Source organism: Amblyomma maculatum, chromosome 6 (assembly GCF_055883805.1).
Source record: "Amblyomma maculatum isolate TAMU_Amacu chromosome 6, ASM5588380v1, whole genome shotgun sequence".
Classification (NCBI taxonomy): domain Eukaryota; kingdom Metazoa; phylum Arthropoda; class Arachnida; order Ixodida; family Ixodidae; genus Amblyomma; species Amblyomma maculatum.
In genome coordinates this window covers 145,965,182-145,986,190 of record NC_139349.1, presented here as the reverse complement: position 1 = coordinate 145,986,190, position 21,009 = coordinate 145,965,182, and positions in this window count along the sequence as shown.

Genomic DNA, 21,009 nt, shown 5'->3' with positions numbered 1-21,009 from the left:
AATAGGTCCCTCACTAGATAATGCTCTCACCGCACACTACCTGTGTGGAAACGTGTCAGCCACTGTGCGGTAGGTGGTCAGTTATGGCTGCCGGTGGACTGCGCGACCCTCCTGTAGCTTCGTTCGTGCAAACGTACGGGGCACAAAAGGTGGGGTCAGAGGCGTTCTCTGCGCCAAGGGTCTAACCCAAGCAGAGGGCAAAATGCTTAACGTTGTTAGAGCGCTATCCATGCCTTTTGTTTTGTTTTTGAAATCCCACTGTAATCCGCGTTCGAAAAGGATGCGTCCAGGTTGGTACATTCAATATGGCTGGTCTGATTAGAGATTATTTGTAATTTTTGGAATCTTGAGACCATGTATGTATACTAGGGCACTCACTAGATAATGCTCTCACCGCACAGTGGCTGTGTGGAAACGTATCAACCACTGTGCGGTAGGTGGTCAGTTATGGCTGCCGGTGGACTGCGCGACCCTCCTGTAGCTTCGTGCGTGCAAACGTACGGGGCGCAAAAGGTGGGGTGAGATTCGTTCTCTGTGCCAAGGGTCTAACCCAAGCAGAGGGCAAAATGCTTCACGTTGTTAGAGCGCAATCCATGCCTGTTGTTTTGTTTTTGAAATCTCACTGTCATCCGCGTTCGAAAAGGATGCGTCCAGGTTGGTACATTTATTATGGCTGGTCTGGTTAGAGATGCTTTGTTTAGTTGCGGAATCTTGAGATCATGTATGTATATTATGTCCCACACATGATAATGCCCTCACCGCTCAGTGGCTGTGTGAAAACATTTAAGACACTGTGCGGTAGAGGGTCAGTTATGGCTGCCGGTGGACTGCGCGACCCTCTTGTAGCTTCCTGCGTGCAAACGTACGGGGCACAAAAGGCAGGGTCAGAGGCGCTCTTTGTGCCAAGGGTATAACTCAAGCAGAGGGCAAAATGCACAAAGATGTTCCAGGTGAATCCAAGCCTCCTTTTGTTTTTGAAATCTCAATGTCATCCACGTCTGAAGAGGATGCTGAGAGGTTGGCACATTTAATATGGCTGGTCTGATTAGAGATGCTTTGTTTAGTTGCGGAATCTTGAGACCATGTATGTACATTATGTCCCTCACAAGATAATGCCCTCACCGCACACTGGCTGTGTTGAAACGTATCAGCCACTGCGCGGTAGGTGGTCAGTTATGGCTGCCGGTGGAATGCGCGACTCTCTTCTAGCTTCCTGCGTGCAAACGCACTGGGCACAAAAGGTAGGGTCAAAGGCGCTCTCTGTGCCAAGGTCTAACTCAAGCAGACGGCAAAATGCACAAAGATGCTCCAGCGGAATCCAGACCTTGTATTGTTTTTGAAATCTCAATGTCATCCACGTCTGAAAAGAATGCTGAGAGGTTAGTACATTTATATGGCTGGTCTAATTAGAGATGCTTTCTTTATTTGTGCAATCTTAAAGACCATGTATGTATATTTGGTCCCTCACTAGATAATGCTGTCACCGCACAGTGGCTGCGTGGAAACGTATCAGCTACTGTGCGGTAGGTGGTCAGTTATGGCTGCCGGTGGACTGCGCGACCCTCTAGTAGCTTCCTGCGTGCAAACGTACGGGGCACAAAAGGTGGGGTCAGAGGCGTTCTCTGTGCCAAGGGTCTAACCCAAGCAGAGGGCAAAATGCTTAACTTTGTTAGAGCGCAATCCATGCCTGTTGTTTTGTTTTTGAAATCTTACTGTAATCCGCGTTCGAAAAGGGTGCGTCCAGGTTGGTACATTCAATATGGCTGGTCTGATTAGAGATGATTTGTTATTTTTGGAATCTTGAGACCATGTATGTATACTAGGTCACTCACTAGATAATGCTCTCACCGCACAGTGGCTGTGTGGAAACGTATCAACCACTGTGCGGTAGGTGGTCAGTTAAGGCTGCCGGTGGACTGCGTGACCCTCCTGTAGCTTCGTGCGTGCAAACGTACGGGGCACAAAAGGTGGGGTCAGATTCGTTCTTTGTGCAAAGGGTCTAACCCAAGCAGAGGGCAAAATGCTTAACGTTGTTAGAGCGCAATCCATGCCTTTTGTTTTGTTTTTGAAGTCTCACTGTCATCCGCGTTCGAAAAGGATGCGTCCAGGTTGGTACATTTATTATGGCTGGTCTGGTTAGAGATGCTTTGTTTAGTTGCGGAATCTTGAGATCATGTATGTATATTATGTCCCACACATGATAATGCCCTCACCGCTCAGTGGCTGTGTGAAAACGTTTCAGACACTGTGCGGTAGGGGGTCAGTTATGGCGGCCGGTGGACTGCGCGACCCTCTTGTAGCTTCCTGCGTGCAAACGTACGGGGCACAAAAGGCAGGGTCAGAGGCGCTCTCTGTGCCAAGGGTATAACTCAAGCAGAGGGCAAAATGCATAAAGATGTTCCAGCGGAATCCAGGCCTCCTTTTGTTTTCAAAATCTCAATGTCATCCACGTCTGAAAAGGATGCTGAGAGGTTGGTACATTTAATATGGCTGGTCTGATTAGAGATGTTTTGTTTAGTTGTGTAATCTTGCCATCATGTATGTATACGGGCAGCATTGTATCCAGTGGAGTGGTCACTCGACGGCCGAAGACAAGCTCGAAGGGTGTGAGCCGCGTCGTCTCCTGAAGTGCCGTATTGTATGCGAACGTGGCATATGGGAGGATTTGATCCCAGGTCTTATGCTCTATATCCACGTACATAGACAGCATGTCGGCCAGAGTTCTGTTTAGCCGTTCCACCAAGCCATTAGTTTGCGGGTGGTATGCCGTGGCCCGTCTATGGCTAGTATGTGTAAGGTTCAGTACAGCCTTAGTCAGGCGGGCCGTAAAAGCTGCCCCGCGGTCGGTGATGATAACAGCCGGAGCGCCATGACGCAACACGATGTCGTGGACAAAAAACTCTGCTACTTCGGTGGCAGTTCCATTTGTGAGCGACGCGGTTTCAGCATATCGGGTCAAGTAGTCTGTCGCGACAACAATCCAACGCTTTCCATTAGTTGACTTCGGGAAAGGACCAAAAAGGTCCATTCCCACTTGTTGGAATGGAGTTTGCGGTGGAGCGATCGGCTGAAGAAATCCAGCTGGTTTCACGGGTGGAGTCTTTCGGCGTTGACAGTCATGGCAGGTTTTAACGTAGTATCGTACTGAAGGTAATAATTTCGGCCAATAGTATTTTTCCCGAATTCTTGCAAGCGTACGACTAACTCCCAAGTGGCCGGCGGACGGTTCGTCGTGACAAGCGCTCAAGATGTCAGGCCGTAGGTGCGTAGGTACTACGAGTAGAAATGTCTCTCTTGATCTTTCAAAATTGCGCTTGTAGAGAACTCCACTTCGTAAAGCGTATGACTGCAAGCCACGACGAAAAACAAGCGGTACTCTACCACCGCGTCCTTCCAGATAATCGATGAGCGGCGCCAGCTCCGGGTCCTTGCGTTGAAGGTCAGCCATATGGGATTGAGTAATGGCCCCAATAAAGGGAAACTCGTCGGCGTTTTCTACTGCGGTGGAGTCCAATGGCGCGCGTGACAAGCAATCCGCATCTTGGTGTTTATGTCCCGACTTATAGACAAGAGTAACGTCATACTCTTGAAGACGGAGGCTCCAACGAGCTAAGCGTCCAGACGGGTCTTTAAGGCTTGCCAGCCAGCACAAGGAATGATGGTCGCTGACAATACGGAAGGGTCGTCCGTACAAATATGGTCGAAACTTGCTGATGGCCCAGATTACCGCAAGGCACTCCTTCTCCGTTGTCGAATAGTTCGCCTCTGATCGTGAGAGTGTTCGGCTCGCGTAGGCGATAACCCGTTCTACTCCGCCTTGCCACTGAATGAGTACCGCGCCGAGGCCAACGTTGCTAGCATCAGTATGTACGTCTGTTGCGGCTTCTTCATCGAAATGGGCGAGAATTGGGGGTTTGTGTAGGCGGCTTCTAAGCTCCTGGAAGGCTTGCTCTTGATCGTCTCCCCACAGGAAGGGTATGTCATCTCTGGTTAGTGCTGTCAGTGGTTCAGCTATCTTAGAAAAATCTTTGACGAAGCGTCGATAGTACGAACAAAGACCTAGAAATCGTCGAAGTGCCTTTTTGCCGGTGGGACGTGGAAAATTTGACACTGCGGTAGTCTTCTCGGGATCAGGGAGAACGCCCTGTGCACTGACAACATGGCCGAGGAAGCGTAGTTCTTTGAAAGCAAAGTGGCATTTCTCAGGCTTGATCGTTAGTTGCGCGCCTTTGAGTGCTTGAAGCACGATGCGCAACCTGTCCAAGTGTTGCTCGAAAGTAGGCGAGAAAATAACAACATCATCTAAGCACACCAAGCACGATTGCCACTTGAGACCTGATAAAACCGTGTCCATCATACGTTGGAACGTGGCCGGTGCAGAGCAAAGACCAAACGGAAGCACCTTAAACTCGTATAGGCCGTCGGGCGTCACAAAATGCAGTCTTCTCTCTGTCTCTCTGATCCACTTCGATTTGCCAGTATCCGCTTTTGAGGTCTAATGAGGAGAAGTACCTGGCATCGCGTAGTCGGTCGAGGGCATCATCAATCCTGGGCAGCGGATAGACGTCCTTTTTGGTCACGTTATTTAACTTTCGGTAATCGACACAGAATCTCAAGGTGCCATCTTTCTTTTTGACAAGGACCACTGGCGACGCCCATGGGCTCGTCGAAGGCTGGATCACGTCGTCCGCAAGCATTTCATCCAATTGCGTTTTAATGGCGTCACGTTCCTTAGGAGAAACCCGGTACGGGCGCTGGCATACCGGTAACGTGGTCTCATCGGTGATGATGCGGTGCTTGGCGACAGGAGTACGACCGACCTTCGAGCCTGTGGCGAAGCAGTCTGCGAAATCGCTCAGAAGAGCCGAGAGAAGATTCCTTTGATCGGGCCTCAAGTCGGGGCTAATTTTAACGGTTTGCAGAGCATGACAAGGTGCGGCCTCTTCTTTAGGGTTCGTTCCGGCGGTGCATAAATGAGGTAAGGCAGTAACATCGTGAAGGACGGCAACAGCCGTGTCCTTGGCGAGATGCCGCATCTCCTTAGCAAAATTTGTCAGGAGGACAGTAGCACAACTGTTGTGGAGTTGTACGAGTCCTCGAGGAACGGCTAATTCCTTCTCGAGTAGTAGCGGAAGGTGCCCATCGGCGATGCCCTCGTAATCGTGGAACAAATCATGCTTTACAAGAACCAGCACACTAGAACGTGCCGGAACCCTCACGTCATCGTCGACTATACGCAAAACGTTCAGACCCGGATCTTCGTTTTCAATGCGCGCCACGGCTCGTTTCGTCAAAAAAGAAACACGCGCTTCTTTCAGGTCAATGACAGCGCCGTTGGTCTGCAGGAAGTCTAGACCAAGGATCAAGTCTTTCGAACACTCAGGAAGCACGATAAATTCTCCGACATACACAAAACCACGGATGCCGACCCGCGCTGTGCACTTGCCTGCAGGTTCAATCAAGTGACTTCCCGCCGTACGAATTTTCGGGCCGGACCAATTTGTCAAAACTTTCTTCAATTCTCGGGCGAGACCACGGCTCATTACAGAATAATCGGCACCAGTGTCGAGTAACGCGGTGACATCCACTCCATCAATCGTTACACACAAATCGGAGGTAGTATGCCGGATGCTGTCGCTACCTGACACAAGTGAAATCTCGTCGGGTCGGCCTGACGATGACGGAGGATCTTCACATTTCCCGACATCAGCGACCCTGCCTCCGAAGGCCGCTGGTATTAGTTTTCCCGGCCAGGGCTGGGAGAGCGGCGTCGGGAAGAGTGGGGACTTGTCGAACGGTTGCTCGTCGGGGACGTAGACCGACGCTCTTGGTAACCGGACGTGACGGGGTACTGTCGTGCTGCAAGGTCGCTTGCAATCTCAGTGGGCCGTTCTGCATTCCGAGGGTAGAGGCCCTCCGAGGCGAAACCCCGCATGTTGACGCGGCGGTACGGGCACGCCCGGTAAAGGTGACTGGCTTCACCGCAATGATAGCACAGGGGCCGACGATCCCGGGGCTGCCATACTTGACTTCTACGGGGTGGCTGGTAGATTGGCGGAGGGGAGTAGCGAGGCTGCATGCGGCTCCATGCGAGGTGCTCCATGCGGGGACCCTGCGGCTCCATTGCTGGAGCTGCGGCGTTGATACTATGGTCTAGCGGGGGAGCCTTACTCAGGACGGACGCGTAGGTGGGCCTCGCGTCAAACGTCTGGTGAGGAACGCGCTGCTGGGGAACAACGTCAGCAACTTGCTGAGCTGCCATACGCACCTCGTCCCGGACGACTTCAGCCAATGAAGGAAAAGATGCTGTGCTGCAAGGCATCCGGAGCGCTTGCAGTTCCTCCCGCACGACCGAACGGATGAGATTGCGTAGTGAGTCCATGTCACTGCCGACGTGTACTGGGGGTGCGTCTGACCTAATGATGTTCACGTCACGGTTGTACTGACGGGCTCGGTGTTGCAGCGTTGTCTCCATGGTCGCTGCCTCGCTGAGAAACTCCGCCACAGTGCGTGGTGGACTGCGCACCAGTCCCGCGAAAAGTTCTTGCTTAACGCCCCGCATCAGGTGACGCAGCTTCTTATCTTCTGACATTTGTGGGTCTGCACGGTTGAAAAGGCGTGTCATGTCCTCAAAGAACATACGCACGCTCTCGTTCTGGCGCTGAATGCGTGAGTGTAGCGCAGCTTCTGCTCGCTCCCGGCGGTCGGCGCTAGGAAACGTGGCTTTGAAATCACGACAGAAGGCTGCCCAGGATGGGAAGGAAGCCTCATGGTTTTCAAACCATGTTCGTGCAGACTCTTCAAGAGCAAAGAACACGTTGTGGAGCTTACGCTCATCAGTCCACCCGTTGTAACGAGCAACTCGCTCGTAGTTCTCAAGCCAGTCCTCGGCGTCCTCGAACACGTCGCCATGAAAAGAGGGGGGTGTTCGCGGCTGATGACACAGAATGTGGGTGGGAAGCCTGCTCTCAGATGTCATTGCAGCAGGTTCTACGGCCGTCTGAGGGTGCGTCGTCCTGGTAGCGGCCGGAAGGGGTCCAAATTCAGGGGGCTCTCCACGTAGGCGGCGGCCGAGGCGTTGATGTACGGGGGTAAGCTCCGTATTGACAGGTTGATTATGCAGGACTGGATCGATACCTGGCTATTCCTCCACCAGATTTGTAACGTAACGTTACAGAGAAGGCGCTCTGGCACTCTGGAACAGCAACAGCCAGTCAAGGCAGCACAAAAGCGCAGCACCGTATTGCTTCGTCGTCCTTTCCGAATCGCCCGTTCAAACCTTCGTCGTCTTTGAATGGCATGTGTCAATATTATGTCCCTCACAAGATAATGCCCTCACCGCACACTGGCTGTGTTGAAACGTATCAGCCGCTGTGCGGTAGGTGGCGAGTTATGGCTGCCAGTGGACTGCGCGACTCTCTTGTAGCTTCCTGCGTGCAAACGTACGGGGCACAAAAGGTGGGGTCAGATGCGCTCTCTGTGCCAAGGTCTAACTCAAGCAGAGGGCAAAATGCACAAAGATGTTCCAGCGTAATTAAGGCCTTCTTTTCTTTTTGAAATCTCAATTTCATCCCAGGTCTGAAAAGGATGCTGAGAGGTTAGTACATTTAATATGGCTGGTTTAATTAGAGATGCTTTGTTTATTTGTGGAATCTTGAGAACATGTATGTATATTAGGTTCTTCACTAGATAACCTCTCACCGCACAGTGGCTGTGTGGAAACGTGTCAGCCACTGTGCGGTAGGTGGTCAGTTATGGCTGCCGGTGGACTGCGCGACCCTCCAGTAGCTTCCTGCGTGCAAACGTACGGGGCACAAAAGGTGGGGTCAGAGGCGTACTCTGTGCGAAAGGTCTAACCCAAGCAGAGGGCAAAATGCTTAACGTTGTTCGAGCGCAATACATGCCATTTGTTTGTTTTTGAAATCTCACTGTCATCCGCGTTCGAAAAGGATGCGTCCTGGTTGGTACATTTAATATGGCTGGTCTGATTAGAGATGTTTTGTTTATTTTTGGAATCTTGAGACAATGTATGTATATTAGGTCCCTCACTAGTAATGCTCTCACCGCACAGTGGCTGTGTGAAAACGTTTACGCCACTGCGCGGTAGGTGGTCAGTTATGGCTGCCGGTAGACTGCGCGACCCTCTCGTAGCTTCCTGCGTGCAAACGTACGGGGCACAAAAGGCAGGGTCAGAGGTGCTCTCTGTGCCAAGCGTCTAACTCAAGCAGAGGGCAAAATGCACGAAGATGTTCCAGCGGAATCCAGGCCTTTTTTTTTGAAATCTCAATGTCATCCACGTCTGAAAAGGATGCTGAGAGGTTAGTACATCTAATATGGCTGGTTTGATTAGAGATGCTTTGTTTATTTGTGGAATCTTGAGACCACATATGTATACTAGGCCCCTCACTAGATAATGCTCTCACCGCACAGTGGCTGTGTGAAAACATATCAGCCACTGTGCGGTAGGTGGTCAGTTATGGCTGTCGGTAGACTGCGCGACCCTCTTGTAGCTTCCTGCGTGCAAACGTACGGGGCACAAAAGGCAGGGTCTGAGGCGCTCCATGAGCCAAGGGTCTAACTCAAGCAGAGGGCAAAATGCACAAAGATTGTTCAGCGGAATCCAGGCCTTCTTTTGTTTTTGAAATCTCAATGTCATCCCAGGTCTGAAAAGGATGCTGAGAGGTTAGTACATTTAATATGGCTGGTCTAATTTGAGATGCTTTGTTTATTTGTGGAATCTGGAGACCATTTATGTATATTAGGTCCCTCACTAGATAATGCTCTCACCGCGCAGTGGCTGTGTGAAACGTTTCAGACACTGTGCGGTAGAGGGTCAGTTATGGCTGCCGGTGGACTGCGCGACCCTAATGTAGCTTCCTGCGTGCAAACGTACGGGGCACAAAAGGCAGGGTCAGAGGCGCTCTCTGTGCCAAGGGTACAACTCAAGCAGAGGGCAAAATGCACAACGATGTTCCAGCGGAATCCAGGCCTTCTTTTGCTTTTGAAATCTCAATGTCATCCACGTCTGAAAAGGATGCTCAGAGGTTAGTACATCTAATATGGCTGGTATGATTAGAGATGGTATGTTTATTTGTGGAATCTTGAGACCATGTATGTATATTAGGTCCCTCACTAGATAATCCTCTCACCGCACAGTGGCTGTGTGGAAACCTGTCAGCCACTGTGCGGTAGGTGGTCAGTCATGGCTGCCGCTGGACTGCGCGACCCTCCTGTAGCTTCGTGCGTGCAAACGTACGAGGCACAAAATGTGGGGTCAGAGGCGTTCTGTGCGCCAATTGGGTCTAACCCAAGCAGAGGGCAAAATGCTTAACGTTGTTAGAGCGCAATCCATACCTTTTGTTTTGTTTTTGAAATCTTACTGTCATCCGCGTTCGAAAAGGATGCGTCTAGGTTGGTACATTTAATATGATTTGCTTATTTTTGTAATATTGAGACCATGTATGTATACTAGGTCGCTCACTATATAATGCTCTCACCGCACAGTGGCTGTGTGAAAACGTTTCAGCCACTGTGCGGTAGGGGGTCAGTTATGGCTGCCGGTGGACTGCGCGACTCTCTTGTAGCTTCCTGCGTGCAAACGTACGGGGCACAAAAGGTGGGGTCAGAGGCGCTTTCTGTGCCAAGGGTCAAACCGAAGCAGAGCGCAAAATGCCTAACGTTGTTAGAGCGCAATCCATTCCTTTTGTTTTGTTTTTGAAATCTCACTGTCATCCGCGTTCGAAAAGGATGCGTCCAGGTTGGTACATTTATATGGCTGGTCTGATTAGAGATGTTTTGTTTATTTTTGGAATCTTGAGACCATGTATGTATATTATGTCCCTCACAAGATAATGCCCTCACCGCACACTGGCTGTTTTGAAACGTATCAGCCACTGTGCGGTAGGTGGCCAGTTATGGCTGCCGGTGGACTGCGCGACTCTCTTGTAGCTTCCTGGGTGCGAACGTACGGGGCACAAAAGGTGGTGTCAGAGGCGCTCTCTGTGCCAAGCGTCTAACTCAAGCAGAGGGCAAAATGCACGAAGATGTTCCAGCGGAATCCAGGCCTTCTTTTGTTTTTGAAATCACAATGTCATCCACGTCTGAAAAGGATGCTCAGAGTTTAGTGCATCTAATATGGCTGGTTTGATTAGAGATGCTTTGTTTATTTGTGGAATCTTGAGACCATGTATGTATATTAGGTCGCTCACTAGATAATGCTCTCACCACACACTATCTAATATGGCTGGTTTGATTAGAGATGCTTTGTTTATTTGTGGAATCTTGAGACCATGTATGTATATTAGGTCGCTCACTAAATAATGCTCTCACCGCACACTGGCTGTGTGGAAACGTGTCAGCCACTGTGCGGTAGGAGGTCAGTTATGGCTGCCGGTGGACTGCGCGACCCTCTTGTAGCTTCCTGCGTGCAAACGTACGGGGCACAAAAGGCAGGGTCTGAGGCGCTCCATGAGCCAAGGGTCTAACTCAAGCAGAGGGCAAAATGCACAAAGATTGTTCAGCGGAATCCAGGCCTTTCTTTGTTTTTGAAATCTCAATGTCATCCCAGGTCTGAAAAGGATGCTGAGAGGTTAGTACATTTAATATGGCTGGTCTAATTTGAGATGCTTTGTTTATTTGTGGAATCTGGAGACAATTTATGTATATTAGGTCCCTCACTAGATAATGCTCTCACCGCGCAGTGGCTGTGTGAAACGTTTCAGACACTGTGCGGTAGAGGGTCAGTTATGGCTGCCGGTGGACTGCGCGACCCTAATGTAGCTTCCTGCGTGCAAACGTACGGGGCACAAAAGGCAGGGTCAGAGGCGCTCTCTGTGCCAAGGGTACAACTCAAGCAGAGGGCAAAATGCACAACGATGTTCCAGCGGAATCCAGGCCTTCTTTTGCTTTTGAAATCTCAATGTCATCCACGTCTGAAAAGGATGCTCAGAGGTTAGTACATCTAATATGGCTGGTATGATTAGAGATGGTATGTTTATTTGTGGAATCTTGAGACCATGTATGTATATTAGGTCCCTCACTAGATAATCCTCTCACCGCACAGTGGCTGTGTGGAAACCTGTCAGCCACTGTGCGGTAGGTGGTCAGTCATGGCTGCCGCTGGACTGCGCGACCCTCCTGTAGCTTCGTGCGTGCAAACGTACGAGGCACAAAATGTGGGGTCAGAGGCGTTCTGTGCGCCAATTGGGTCTAACCCAAGCAGAGGGCAAAATGCTTAACGTTGTTAGAGCGCAATCCATACCTTTTGTTTTGTTTTTGAAATCTTACTGTCATCCGCGTTCGAAAAGGATGCGTCTAGGTTGGTACATTTAATATGATTTGCTTATTTTTGTAATATTGAGACCATGTATGTATACTAGGTCGCTCACTATATAATGCTCTCACCGCACAGTGGCTGTGTGAAAACGTTTCAGCCACTGTGCGGTAGGGGGTCAGTTATGGCTGCCGGTGGACTGCGCGACTCTCTTGTAGCTTCCTGCGTGCAAACGTACGGGGCACAAAAGGTGGGGTCAGAGGCGCTTTCTGTGCCAAGGGTCAAACCGAAGCAGAGCGCAAAATGCCTAACGTTGTTAGAGCGCAATCCATTCCTTTTGTTTTGTTTTTGAAATCTCACTGTCATCCGCGTTCGAAAAGGATGCGTCCAGGTTGGTACATTTAATATGGCTGGTCTGATTAGAGATGTTTTGTTTATTTTTGGAATCTTGAGACCATGTATGTATATTATGTCCCTCACAAGATAATGCCCTCACCGCACACTGGCTGTTTTGAAACGTATCAGCCACTGTGCGGTAGGTGGCCAGTTATGGCTGCCGGTGGACTGCGCGACTCTCTTGTAGCTTCCTGGGTGCGAACGTACGGGGCACAAAAGGAGGTGTCAGAGGCGCTCTCTGTGCCAAGCGTCTAACTCAAGCAGAGGGCAAAATGCACGAAGATGTTCCAGCGGAATCCAGGCCTTCTTTTGTTTTTGAAATCACAATGTCATCCACGTCTGAAAAGGATGCTCAGAGTTTAGTGCATCTATTATGGCTGGTTTGATTAGAGATGCTTTGTTTATTTGTGGAATCTTGAGACCATGTATGTATATTAGGTCGCTCACTAGATAATGCTCTCACCACACACTATCTAATATGGCTGGTTTGATTAGAGATGCTTTGTTTATTTGTGGAATCTTGAGACCATGTATGTATATTAGGTCGCTCACTAAATAATGCTCTCACCGCACACTGGCTGTGTGGAAACGTGTCAGCCACTGTGCGGTAGGAGGTCAGTTATGGCTGCCGGTGGACTGCGCGACCCTGCTGTAGCTTCGTGCGTGCAAACGTACGGGGCACGAAAGGTGGGGTCAGAGGCGCTCTCTGTGCAAAGGGTCTAACCCAAGCAGAGGGCAAAATGCCTAAAAGTGTTAGAGCGCAATCCATGCCTTTTGTTTTGTTTTTGAAATCTCACTGTCATCCGCGTTCGAAAAGGATGCGTCCAGGTTGGTACATTTAATATGGCTGGTCTGATTATAGATGCTTTGTTTATTTATGGAATCTTGAGACCATGTATGTATACTTGGTTCCTCACTAGATAATGCTCTCACCGCACAGTGGCTGTGCGAAAACATATCAGCCACTGTGCGGTAGGTGGTCAGTTATGTCTGCCGGTGGACTGCGCGAGCCTCTTGTAGCTTCCTGCGTGCAAACGTACTGGGCACAAAAGATAGGGTAAGAGGCGCTCTCTGTGCCAAGGGTCTAACCCAAGCAGAGAGCAAAATGCTTAACGTTGTTAGAGCGCACTCCAGGCCTTCTTTTGTTTTTTAAATCTCAATGTCCTCCACGTCTGAAAAGGATGCTGAGAGGTTGGTACATTTATTATGGCTGGACTGATTAGAGATGCTTTGTTTAGTTGTGGAATCTTGAGATCATGTATGTATATTATATCCCTCGCAAGATAATGCCCTCACCGCACACAGGCTGTGTTGAAACGTATCAGCCACTGCCCGGTAGGTGGCCAGTTATGGCTGCCGGTGGACTGGGCGACTCTCTTGTAGCTTCCTGCGTCCCAACGTACGGGGCACAAAAGGTGGGGTCAGAGGCTCTCTCTGTGCCAAGCGTCTAACTCAAGCAGAGGGCAAAATGCACAAAGATGTTCCAGCGGAATCCAGGCCTTCTTTTGTTTTTTAAATCACAATGTCATCCACGTCTGAAAAGGATGCTCAGAGGTTAGTACATCTAATATGGCTGGTTTGATTAGAGATGCTTTGTTTATTTGTGGAATCTTGAGACCATGTATGTATATTAGGTCCCTCACTAGATAATGCTCTCACCGCACAGTGGCTGTGTGGAAACGTGTCAGCCACTGTGCGGTAGGTGGTCAGTTATGGCTGCCGGTGGACTGCGCGACCCTCCTGTAACTTCGTGCGTGCAAACGTACGGGGCACAAAAGGTGGAGTCAGAGGCGTTCTCTTTGCCAAGGGTCTAACCCAAGCAGAGGGCCAAATGCTTAACGTTGTTAGAGCGCAATCCATGCCTTTTGTTTTGTTTTTGAAATCTCACTGTCATCCGCGTTCGAAAAGGATGCGTCCAGGTTGGTAAATTTAATATGGCTGGTCTGATTAGAGATGATTTGTTTATTTTTGGAATCTTGAGACCATGTATGTATACTAGGTCCCTCACTAGATAATGCTCTCAACGCACAGTGGCTGCGTGAAAACGTTTCAGACACTGTGCGGTAGGGGGTCAGTTATGGCTGCTAGTGGACTGCGCGACCCTCTTGTAGCTTTCTGCGTGCAAACATACGGGGCACAAAAGGCAGGGTCAGAGGCCCTCTCTGTGCCAAGGGTGTAACTCAAGCAGAGGACCAAATGCACAAAGATGTTCCAGCGGAATCCAGGCCTCCTTTTGTTTTTGAAATCTCAATGTCATCCACGTCTGAAAAGGATGCTGAGATGTTGGTACATTTAATATGGCTGGTCTGATTAGAGATGCTTTGTTTTGTTGCGGAATCTTGAGACCATGTATGTATATTATATCCCTCACAAGATAATGCCCTCACCGCACACTGGCTGTGTTGAAACGTATCAGCCACTGTGCGGTAGGTGGTCAGTTATGGCTGCCGTTGGACTGCGCGACTCTCTTGTAGCTTCCTGCGTGCAAACGTACGGGGCACAAAATGTGGGGTCAGAGGCGCTCTCTGTGCAAAGGGTCTAACCCAAGCAGAGGGCAAAATGCCTAAAGCTGTTAGAGCGCAATCCATGCCTTTTGTTTTGTTTTTGAAATCTCACTGTCATCCGCGTTCGAAAAGGATGCGTCCAGGTTGGTACATTTAATATGGCTGGTCTGATTATAGATGCTTTGTTTATTTGTGGAATCTTGAGATCATGTATGTATACTAGGTCCCTCACTAGATACTGCTCTCACCGCACAGTGGCTGTGCGAAAACATATCAGCCACTGTGCGGTAGGTGGCCAGTTATGGCTGCCGGTGGACTGCGCGAACCTCTTGTAGCTTCCTGCGTGCAAACGTACTGGGCACAAAAGATAGGGTCAGAGGCGCTCTCTGTGCCAAGGGTCTAACCCAAGCAGAGGGAAAAATGCTTACCGTTATTAGAGCGCAATCCAGGCCTTCTTTTGATTTTGAAATCTCAATGTCATCCACATCTGAAAAGGATGCGTCCAGGTTGGTACATTTAATATGGCTGGTCTGATTAGAGATGTTTTGTTTATTTTTGGAATCTTGAGACCATGTATGTATACTAGGTCCCTCACTAGATAATGCTCTCACCGCGCAGTGGCTATGTGAAAACGTTTCAGCCAATTTGTAGTAGGTGGTCAGTTATGGCTGCAGGTGGACTGCGCTGCCCTCTTGTAGCTTCCTGCGTGCAAACGTACGGGGCACAAAAGGCAGGGTCTGAGGCGCTCCATGAGCCAAGGGTCTAACTCAAGCAGAGGACTAAATGTACAAAGATTGTTCAGCGGAATCCAGGCCTTCTTTTGTTTTTGAAATCTCAATGTCATCCCAGGTCTGAAAAGGATGCTGAGAGGTTAGTACATTTAATATGGCTGGTCTAATTAGAGATGCTTTGTTTTTTTGTGGAATCTTGAGAACATGTATGTATATTAGGTCCCTCACTAGATAATGCTCTCACCGCATAGTGGCTCTGTGGAAACGTGTCAGCCACTGTGCGGTAGGTGGTCAGTTATGGCTGCCGGTGGACTGCGCGACCCTCCTGTAGCTTCGTGCGTGCAAACGTACGGAGCACAAAAGGTGGGGTCAGAGGCGTTCTCTGTGCCAAGGGTCTAACCCAAGCAGAGGGCAAAATGCTTAACGTTGTTAGAGCGCAATCCATGCCTTTTGTTTTGTTTTTGAAATCTCACTGTCATTCGCGTTCGAAAAGGATGCGTCCAGGTTGGTACATTTAATATGACTGTCTGATTATAGATGCGTTGTTTATTTGTGGAATCTTGAGACCATGTATGTATACTAGGTCCCTCACTAGATAATGCTCTCACCGCACAGTGGCTGTGCGAAAACATATCAGCCACTGTGCGGTAGGTGGCCAGTTATGCCTGCCGGTGGACTGCGCGAACCTCTTGTAGCTTCCTGCGTGCAAAAGTACTGGCACAAAAGATAGGGTCAGAGGCGCTCTCTGTGCCAAGGGTCTAACCCAAACAGAGGGCAAAATACTTAACGTTGTTAGAGCGCAATCCAGGCCTTCTTTTGTTTTTGAAATCTCAATGTCATCCACGTCTGAAAAGGATGCTGAGAGGTTGGTACATTTATTATGGCTGGTCTGATAGAGATGCTTTGTTTAGTTGTGGAATCGTGACATCATGTATGTATATTATGTCCCTCACAATATAATGCCCTCACCGCACACTGGCTGTGTTGAAACGTATCAGCCACTGTGCGGTAGGTGGCCAGTTATGGCTGCCGGTGGACTGCGCGACTCTCTTGTAGCTTCCTGCGTGCAAACGTACGGGGCACAAAAGGTGGTGTCAGCGGCGCTCTCTGTGCCAAGCGTCTAACTCAAGCAGAGGGAAAATGCACGAAGATGTTCCAGCGGAATCCAGGCCTTCTTTTGTTTTTTAAATCACAATGTCATCCACGTCTGAAAAGGATGCTCAGAGGTTAGTACATCTAATATGGCTGGTTTGATTAGAGATGCTTTGTTTATTTGTGGAATCCTGAGACCATGTATGTATATTAGGTCCCTCACTAGATAATGCTCTCACCGCACAGTGGGTGTGTGGAAACGTGTCAGCTACTGTGCGGTAGGTGGTCAGTCATGGCTGCCGGTGGACTGCGCGACCCTCCTGTAACTTTGTGCGTGCAAACGTACGGGGCACAAAAGGTGGAGTCAGAGGCGTTCTCTTTGCCAAGGGTCTAACCCATGCAGAGGGCAAAATGCTTAAAGTTGTTAGAGCGCAATCCATGCCTTTTGTTTTGTTTTTGAAATCTCACTGTCATCCGCGTTCGAAAATAATGCGTCCAGGTTGGTACATTTAATATGGCTGGTCTGATTAGAGATAATTTGTTTATTTTTGGAATCTTGAGACCATGTATGTATGCTCGGTCCCTCACTAGATAATGCTCTCACCGCACATTGGCTGTGCGAAAACATATCAGCCACTGTGCATTAGGTGGCCAGTTATGGCTGCCGATGGACTGCGCGAACCTCTTGTAGCTTCCTGCGTGCAAACGTACTGGGCACAAAAGAAAGGGTCAGAGGCGCTCTCTGTGCCAAGGGTAGAACTAAAGCAGAGGGCAAAATGCACAAAGATGTTCCAGCGGAATCCAGGCCTCCTTTTGTTTTTGAAATCTCAATGTCATCCACGTCTGAAAAGGATGGTGAGAGGTTTGTACATTTAATATGGCTGGTCTGATTAGAGATGCTTTGTTTAGTTGCGGAATCTTGAGACCATGTATGTATATTATATCCCTCACAAGATAATGCCCTCACCTCACTCTGGCTGTGTTGAAACGTATCAGCCACTGTGCGGTAGGTGGTCAGTTATGGCTGCCGTTGGACTGCGCGACTCTCTTGTAGCTTCCTGCGTGCAAACGTACGGGGCACAAAAGGTGGGGTCAGAGGCGCTCTCTGTGCAAAGGGTCTAACCCAAGCAGAGGGCAAAATGCCTAAAGTTGTTAGAGCGCAATCCAAGCCTTCTTTTGTTTTTGAAATCTCAATGTCATCCACATCTGAAAAGGATGCGTCCAGGTTGGTACATTTAATATGGCTGGTCTGATTAGAGATGTTTTGTTTATTTTTGGAATCTTGAGACCATGTATGTATACTAGGTCCCTCACTAGATAATGCTCTCACCGCGCAGTGGCTGTGTGAAAACGTTTCAGCCAATTTGGAGTAGGTTTTCAGTTATGGCTGCCGGTGGACTGCGCGGCCCTCTTGTAGCTTCCTGCGTGCAAACGTACGGGGCACAAAAGGCAGGGTCTGAGGCGCTCCATGAGCCAAGGGTCTAACTCAAGCAGAGGGCTAAATGCACAAAGATTGTTCAGCGGAATCCAGGCCTTCTTTTGCTTTTGAAATCTCAATGTCATCCCAGGTCTGAAAAGGATGCTGAGAGGTTAGTACATTTAATATGGCTGGTCTAATTAAAGATGCTTTGTTTTTTTGTGGAATCTTGAGAACATGTATGTATATTAGGCCCCTCCCTAGATAATGCTCTCACCGCACAGTGGCTCTGTGGAAACGTGTCAGCCACTGTGCGGTAGGTGGTCAGTTATGGCTGCCGGTGGACTGCGCGGCCCTCCTGTAGCTTCGTGCGTGCAAACGTACAGAGCACAAAAGGTGGGGTCAGAGGCGTTCTCTGTGCCAAGGGTCTAACCCAAGCAGAGGGCAAAATGCTTAACGTTGTTAGAGCGCAATCCATGCCTTTTGTTTTGTTTTTGAAATCTCACTGTCATCCGCGTTCGAAAAGGATGCGTCCAGGTTGGTACATTTAATATGACTGGTCTGATTATAGATGCTTTGTTTATTTGTGGAATCTTGAGACCATGTATGTATACTAGGTCCCTCACTAGATAATGCTCTCACCGCAATGTGGCTGTGCGAAAACATATCAGCCACTGTGCGGTAGGTGGCCAGTTATGGCTGCCGGTGAACTGCGCGATCCTCTTCTAGCTTCCTGCGTGCAAACGTACTGGGCACAAAAGATAGGGTCAGTGGCGCTCTCTGTGCCAAGGGTCTAACCCAAGCAGAGGGCAAAATACTTAACGTTGTTAGAGCGCAATCCAGGCCTTCTTTTGTTTTTGAAATCTCAATGTCATCCACGTCTGAAAAGGATGCTGAGAGGTTGGTACATTTATTATGGCTGGTCTGATTAGAGATGCTTTGTTTAGTTGTGGAATCGTGAGATCATGTATGTATAATATGTCCCTCACAAGATAATGCCTTCACCGCACACTGGCTGTGTTGAAACGTATCAGCCACTGTGCGGTAGGTGGCCAGTTATGGCTGCCGGTGGACTGCGCGACTCTCTTGTAGCTTCCTGCGTGCAAACGTACGGGGCACAAAAGGTGGTGTCCGCGGCGCTCTCTGTGCCAAGCGCCTAACTCAAGCAGAGGGCAAAATACACGAAGATGTTCCAGCGGAATCCATGCCTCCTTTTGTTTTTGAAATCTCAATGTTATCCACGTCTGAAAAGGATGCTGAGAGGTTGGTACATTTAATATGGCTGGTCTGATTAGAGATGCTTTGTTTATTTGTGGAATCTTAAAGACCATGTATGTATATTATTCCCTCATTAGATAATGCTCTCACCGCACAGTGGCTGTGTGGAAACGTGTCAGCCACTGTGTGGTAGGTGGTCAGTTATGGCTGCCGGTGGACAGCGCGACCCTCCTGTAACTTTGTGCGTGCAAACGTACGGGGCACAAAAGGTGGAGTCAGAGGCGTTCTCTTTGCCAAGGGTCTAACCCAAGCAGAGGGCAAAATGCTTAACGTTGTTAGAGCGCAATCCATGCCTTTTGTTTTGTTTTTGAAATCTCACTGTCATCCGCGTTCGAAAATAATGCGTCCAGGTTGGTACATTTAATATGGCTGGTCTGATTAGAGATGATTTGTTTATTTTTGGAATCTTGAGACCATGTATGTATACTAGGTCCCTCACTAGATAATGCTCTCAACGCACAGTGGCTGCGTGAAAACGTTTCAGACACTGTGCGGTAGGTGGTCAGTTATGGCTGCCGGTGGACTGCGCGACCCTCTTGTAGCTTCCTGCGTGCAAACGTACGGGGCACAAAAGACAGGGTCAGAGGCGCTCTCTGTGCCAAAGGTATAACTAAAGCAGAGGGCAAAATGCACAAAGATGTTCCAGCGGAATCCAGGCCTCCTTTTGTTTTTGAAATCTCAATGTCATCCACGTCTGAAAAGGATGCTGAGAGGTTGGTACATTTAATATGGCTGGTCTGATTAGAGATGCTTTGTTTAGTTGCGGAATCTTAAGACCATGTATGTATATTATATCCCTCACAAGATAATGCCCTCATCGCACACTGGCTGTGTTGAAACGTATCAGCCACTGTGCGGTAGGTGGTCAGTTATGGCTGCCGTTGGACTGCGCGACTCTCTTGTAGCTTCCTGTGTGCAAACGTACGGGGCACAAAAGGTGGGGTCAGAGGCGCTCTCTGTGCAAAGGGTCTAACCCAAGCAGAGGGCAAAATGCCTAAAGTTGTTAGAGCGCAATCCATGCCTTTTGTTTTGTTTTTGAAATCTCAATGCGATCCACATCTGAAAAGGATGCGTCCAGGTTGGTACATTTAATATGGCTGGACTGATTAGAGATGTTTTTTTTATTTTTGGAATCTTGAGACCATGTATGTATATTATATCCCTCACAAGATAATGCCCTCACCGCACACTGGCTGTGTTGAAACGTATCAGCCACTGTGCGGTAGGTGGTCAGTTATGGCTGCCGGTGGACTGCGCGAACCTCTTGTAGCTTCCTGCGTGCAAATGTACTGGGCACAAAAGATAGGGTCAGAGGCGCTCTCTGTGCCAAGGGTCTAACCCAAGCAGAGGGCAAAATGCTTAACGTTATTAGAGCGCAATTCAAGCCTTCTTTTGTTTTTGAAATCTCAATGCCATCCACATCTGAAAAGGATGCGGCCAGGTTGGTACATTTAATATGGCTGGTCTGATTAGAGATGTTTTGTTTATTTTTTGGAATCTTGAGACCATGTATGTATACTAGGTCCCTCACTAGATAATGCTCTCACCGCGCAGTGGCTGTGTGAAAACGTTTCAGCCAATTTTGAGTAGGTTTTCAGTTATGGCTGCCGGTGGACTGCGCGGCCCTCTTGTAGCTTCCTGCGTGCAAACGTACGGGGCACAAAAGGCAGGGTCTGAGGCGCTCCATGAGCCAAGGGTCTAACTCAAGCAGAGGGCAAAATGCTTAACGTTGTTAGAGCGCAATCCATGCCTTTTGTTTTGTTTTTGAAATCTCTCTGTCATCCGCGTTCGAAAAGGATGCGTCCAGGTTGGTACATTTAATATGACTGGTCTGATTATAGATGCTTTGTTTATTTGAGGAATCTTGAGACCATGTATGTATGCTCGGTCCCTCACTAGATAATGCTCCCACCGCACATTGGCTGTGCGAAAACATATCAGCCACTGTGCATTAGGTGGCCAGTTATGGCTGCCGATGGACTGCGCGAACCTCTTGTAGCTTCCTGCGTGCAAACGTACTGGGCACAAAAGAAAGGGTCAGAGGCGCTCTCTGTACCAAGGGTCTAACCCAAGCAGAGGGCAAAATGCTTAACGTTGTTAGAGCGCAATCCAGGCCTTCTTTTGTTTTTGAAATCTCAATGTCATCCACGTCTGAAAAGGATGGTGAGAGGTTTGTACATTTATTATGGCTGGTCTGATTAGAGATGCTTTGTTTAGTTGTGGAATCTTGAGATCATGTATGTATATTATGTCCCTCACAAGATAATGCCCTCACCGCACACTGGCTGTGTTGAAACGTATCAGCCACTGTGCGGTAGG